We start from the raw sequence: 6239 nt of genomic DNA, 5'->3' as shown, positions 1-6239 counted from the left end.
TAAGTGTATTGTTTTCTTTTATTAAATTATTATAACATTTTGTTAATTGTAAGCATTTACGATGCGTACCAAATATTGATATTATTGTTTTTAATTTTATTAACCTTATTTTATTTTATTTATTAGTATTCATGTTGGTTAATTTTTTAACAATTTAGTCCATTAGCTAGTCATAATTTTGCTTTTATTAGAATATAAATAATGTGAAAACATAATGATAAAAGTATTAAAAAATATATAAAAATAAGAAACTAACCATCGTTTAATTTTAAATGTTAAAATGTAACTAAGGACATTAGAAATAAATTTATGAAGTTTCATTTAAAAGTTTATTGAATATTTTATCTGTGTATGATTTTATTTACTTTTTTGTGTCTGTGGTAAGAATTTTATTTAGCTCTTTAAAATAAAATATATAAAGAGTAAAGAAAGTGTTTCTTATTTACTAAACCAACCTTACTATGATCATCATGAATTTAGCATTAGTAGACCTTTTTGTGACACAGCTAGTCCGGGGAAGTAGATAAGTGTCTACTTACCTTCGCCATTTAAGCAAATGTTTTTTTTTAACACATCGCCATCTAGCCCCATATAAGCGTAGCTTGTGTTATGGGTACTAAGATAAACGATGAATATTTTTATGAAAAGGGTACATTAATACTTATAATATACATATAAACACCCAGACACTCAAAAACATTTAGGTTTATTACACAAACATTTTCCAATTCTGGGAATCGAACACACGAACTGGACTCAGAAAGTAGGGTCGCCGCCCACGGCGCAAATCGGCCGTCGCAAATTAAAAATTCTTATCAATTATATAACTCCGGAAAGTTAGAGATGCGTGCCGGGTATCGAACTCGGTCACGCCGAAAAAAGGGAGAGAGATCTAACCACTAGGCTATTATAACTTCGTTTATAACCTACCTTTGGAAACAAAACGCTTTTATAATATGATTCCTAAGGTAATTTTGGACCTACCAATCCATAAGTTTAAAGAATGTGTTAAAACACATTTATTACAGCGAGGTTATTATACAATTGATGAGTTTCTTAATGACAAGGTTGCTTGGAAGCATCCGGCTCCGCTTTCATCTCTCACAAGATAGAAAAATGAATGTTAAAATATAAAATGTAAATTTTTGATGTTGGAAAAGAGCAACTGCTGAGTTTCTTGCCGGCTTCTTCTCGGTACAATCTGCCTTCCGAACCGGTGGTAGAGTCACTACACACGGACAGACTTGACGTTTCAAAAGTGCTTGTATTAGGCCTACTTGAAATAAATGAATTTTGAATTTTGAATTTTGAATTTTGAATTTTGAATTTTGAAAACACTTCTTACAAGTTTGCCCAGTAGAGGACTTGCAATGTTTAGTGCCAACGCCAAGTAGGTAGCGGCGCGGCGACTTCGCGGAATATCCTGCGATACTTTCTTCGAGAGTGGGTACACAACCTGATTTTAAGGTACCGCAAAGCGCTTTGCAAACCGAGTTATGAAAATAATGAATGTTTTTATTTTTAGGCCAAATACTGATACTAAACAAATAAAGACGATACTTATATTTATCGCAGCAGGGTGCAGAATGAAAAGGTAATCTAAGTCTAAGAGTTACATTATTCATCATTATAATATTAAAACTAAACTTATTAACTATGCTCGGCCGATTTGGGGCACGAGATCCCTAGCCTAGGTCTTACGATTAATTCCGATAGGAAGCGTGGTAAAAAACGTTGACGTTAGCATCACGATTCAAAGTTAGCCTCCGGAATTCGCTGCGCCGACGCGACGTTTCTTGAACATGATGCAATACGGCTCCTTTTTAGTTAGCAGATATACTATGGCTGTCCCGAGGGTATGACTACGTAACATGATAAAATTAAATAAAAATATAAAATATCAAATCATCATTGCAGGTACAGATGTTAACTGGTACTCAAATAAATGGCAAAATTTATAAAAAAAATAAAAGTTTAAATTGAAACGCCAAATTCTCCTGCCTGTCGGTACACCGACACTATAAAATTGAACATACTATAATAACACCTACACCTCAGGTTGATGGACACAGGGCGGTCCGCATTGCCTAGCGGTGGGACAAAGGAGTTTGATAAACTACGGCTAGCATGGGCAGGAGGCAGTGGCGTGCACTTCATACATGCATAAAAGCACTGCATACCCCAATTATTTTATATAACTCGTATTAGAGGTGAATTTTCACATTTTATGCCATGTACCAGCTTTATGCATACCCTGGTCAAAAACCCTGTGCACGCCACTGGCAGGAGGCAATTATATCCCCGGGGAAAGGATATAAATGTAACTTCTCCCAAAGCTTTATCAACTCTCAGAGCACTGGCGCACAAGTGGAAATAATATCCAAATAATATATGTGTATTAATTAACGGGGGTAAAATTCTCCAATTCCATTCTCCAATGATTTAGCAGGTGGACACGTTCATTACATCCTGTGTCAGAGGATATAATCGGGGGATATAATTTTTATCTCCCGCCCGTGCTAGCCCTGTTGAGGGTTATACAGTTTTTATGCAAGCACTGCTAAATTTCTTTTTAGGTCAGTTTTAAATTTAACCTACTTTGATTGCCTAAAAACACGCAACCTCAGTCATTGACCTGAGTGTGACCAATATATGCAACGTCATTAATGAATAATAAAATAAATAAAAAAGCCTTTTATTATTCCTTGATTAAAAATATAAACAAAAAAAAACATAAAAATATAAAAATAGACAAGAATATAAGCTTTTGCAAATTTGTTAAGTTGAATAAAAAAAAAAATGTTAAAAATATAAATAATCAGAAAATATTATTTAAATGGACAAGTAATAAGTGAATGCAACGTCATTACTGCACATTAAATATGCAGGATGATGGTACAGTGGTGATGGTGCAACCTAAACGATAGATAGACAGATCGATCCAAGACTTTTTTGCACATAAAATACAACAACTTTGGAGAAATGTTAATAAAAAAAAACAATGCGCAGTGGTTATTGCTTTAAAAAAGCCCGTTATTGTGAAGTGCAACGAAAAAGTACAATATACAACGTGTAAATGAAAACCGAAACGATTCTCAAGCTTTAGAGGTATATTATGTACTGTCTCTGAGTTTTATCCGTAAAACCGAAACACTACTAGTTTACGAGTAAACCACCATAGTTTTTACGGAAATAAAAAAATGCAGCCCTAACATCAAATGCAAAATTAAAATCAAGTGACTGCTGTCACTTTATTCGGTACGAGTCGCGTAGCGTAGATACTATGCACATGTCGGTCTTTTATCTAAAATAGGGTTGTCAAACTTAGAACGTTTTGAATTCGTTTGTATGGTAAAATAAATTTGCTTCTTTTGATTTAATAATTTTACAGTGCGTTTCCTTATGAAATATACTTATGCATCCTTCAACATTATTTCGTAATTCTGTTACACGTTGTATATATATTTATAGCGAAGCGGTGTTAGCCGAGTGGGTAGGACTTCGAATTAATACGGATGATGATATATTTATAAACATATTTTGACGGCCGATTGGCGCAGTTTGCAGCGACCCTGCTTTCTGAGTCCAAGGCCGTGGGTTCGATTCCCACAACTGGATAATGTTTGTGTGATGAGCATGAATGTTTTTCAGTGTCTGGGTGTTTATATATATATTCTAAAGTATTTATGTATATTATTCATAAAAATATTCATCAGTCATCTTAGTACCCATAACACAAGCTACGCTTACTTTGGGGCTAGGTGGCGATACGTGTATTGTCGTAGTATATTTATTTATTTATTTATTTTTTATTTATGTGCACCACCTACGTCTCTTCTGGAGCTGTTTTTTGCCTGGAAGAAATCGCTATGTAGCGATAAGGCCGCCAAATGGTATGCATTCTGTAATTTGTTCTTGTTATTTTCAATTTTCCTGTATTTTTTCGTGGAGTACAATAAAAGTGTATTAGATTTTGACGGCCGATTGGCGCAGTGGGCAGCGACCCTACGTTTTCTTTTCTTGGGTTCGATTCCCACAACTGGAAAAATGTTTGTGTTTTTCAGTGTCTGGGTTTTTCAATAAATAAATAAATAATAAATAAATATACTACGACAATACACATATCGCCATCTAGCCCCAAACTAAGCGTCACTTGTGTTATGAGTACTAAGATGACTGATAACATACATAAATACTTATATTATTTAAAATATAAACACCCAGACACACACACAGAAATAATAATAGAAGTTTTTATAATATTCATTATAAGTATTTATGTATAATGTTCAAAAAAATATTCATCGTTATCTTAGTACCCATAACAAAGGCTAAGCTTACTTTGGGGCTAGATGGCGATGTGTGTATTGTCGTAGTATATTTATATTTATTTATTCATTCATTCAAAAGGAATGATCATTTCAAAAGGAAAGTATAGTATCGCATACTGTCATATACTCGTTTATCGTGTATCGTGTATAACAAACCTCTCCAAGATACATCGCTCTACATATTGGAGAGCTCTTAAAAGTAAACAGGAAAATGCAAACAATACCACTACGATTTTGACGATTGATATATATAACGAAAGATTGTTTAACTTAAAAATAATTTTGAAAAGGAACAAACTGCTGAGTTTCTTGCCGGCTCTTCCCGACCATAATTGTGATTAAAGTGATTATAAGTAAATAAATATACTACGACAATATACACAACGCCATCTAGCCCCAAAGTAAGCGTAGCTTGTGTTATGGGTGCTAAGATGAATATTTTTATGATTAATTTACATAAATACTTATAAAAACAGATAAACATCCAGACACTGAAAAACTCCAAGATTCCATACAACCATTAATGTGTAAAATTGTTCCGTCAACTATAAATTAAAAAAAAATAACCTAACTACGCAAGGTCCCGGATTTGACCCCGACAGCGGAAATTTGGGATTTAATAATTCCAAAATTTTCTCTGGTCTGGTCTTGTAGGAAAGTACCAACCTAACGACAAAGACGTACCGCTAACGTCCGTTGTCTATGTTCAATCTATCTGTAATCTGCTGATAAGTTGCTTAGCATAGTTATTATTGGATAAAATTGCATGGATATTTACTGACAATATCAACGTTGCTAAGTTATAAATCTATAGATTAAGGTTAGATTGAATATTGAAAATAAACGTCATCTATTTCACGTAGAAACCGATCCATCTGATAAACGACTAAGACACCAGGAGGTATCTTTGCATCGTTCGAGTCCATGTAGGACCGCGGTACATCGTTAATGCAGTCGGATTTATATCAAAATACCCACCAACTCAATGTCATGAACATACATATCTGGCAAATATGAATTTTTAGTTATCAAAAGTTTAATTATTTACCCACTTATTAAATTTACTGTAACACATCATATTAACCCATTGCCGACCCACATACTGGGCACTTAACTCCACTCACAATGAAAAAGGGGTAAGGCTGTAGTCCACCACGCTGGCCCAGTACGGATTGGCGGGCTCCATGCACCTTTGAGAACATTATGGACAACTCACAAGCATGCACGCAGTTTCACGCAGTATTCCTTCGCCGTTAAAGCAAGTGACATTTTAATTCCTTAAAACGCACATAACTTAGAAATGTTAGACGTGCGTGCTGGAGTCGAAGTCCAACCTACTGTGCTATCAGCGCTTTAGAAACCGTTTGGGTGTATGGATTTAATATAACTACCATACCCCAACAGGTTAGCCCGTTACCATCTTAGACTGCATCATTACTTACCAGCTGGTAAGATTGTAGTCAAGGGCTAACTTGTAGTGAAATAAATAAAGTTATAAAAGCCCGCTTCACCGTTTAATACGTCGTAACTCCAATCTAAATAATAATATCTGTTACTATTCGAAGGTCCCCACTTTTATCACCTATGAGTTCGAATGGCAAGAACCGACACTGACATTTAGTATTATGAATACGGAACGAATAATTAGGGTTCCGTGGTATATGGGTGTAGTTTTCTTTTTAATATAAAAAATATTTAAATGTATAATTTAAAAAAAACTTCTTGAACTGTTACTTCTACGTAAGCGGTCATAGCCCACTGGGTAGGAGCTCGACTTCACTTTCGGGGGGGGGCCGAGTTCGAATCCCAGCACGCACCAACTTTTCAAAGTTATGTGCGTTTTAAGTAATTAAAATATCAAAGTCAAAGTCAAAAATATCTGTATTCAAGTAGGCCCATAGGTGGCAC

This window comes from Pararge aegeria, chromosome 24 (assembly GCF_905163445.1).
Source record: "Pararge aegeria chromosome 24, ilParAegt1.1, whole genome shotgun sequence".
In the NCBI taxonomy this organism is placed as follows: domain Eukaryota; kingdom Metazoa; phylum Arthropoda; class Insecta; order Lepidoptera; family Nymphalidae; genus Pararge; species Pararge aegeria.
Note: the sequence above shows the minus strand (reverse complement) of the source record.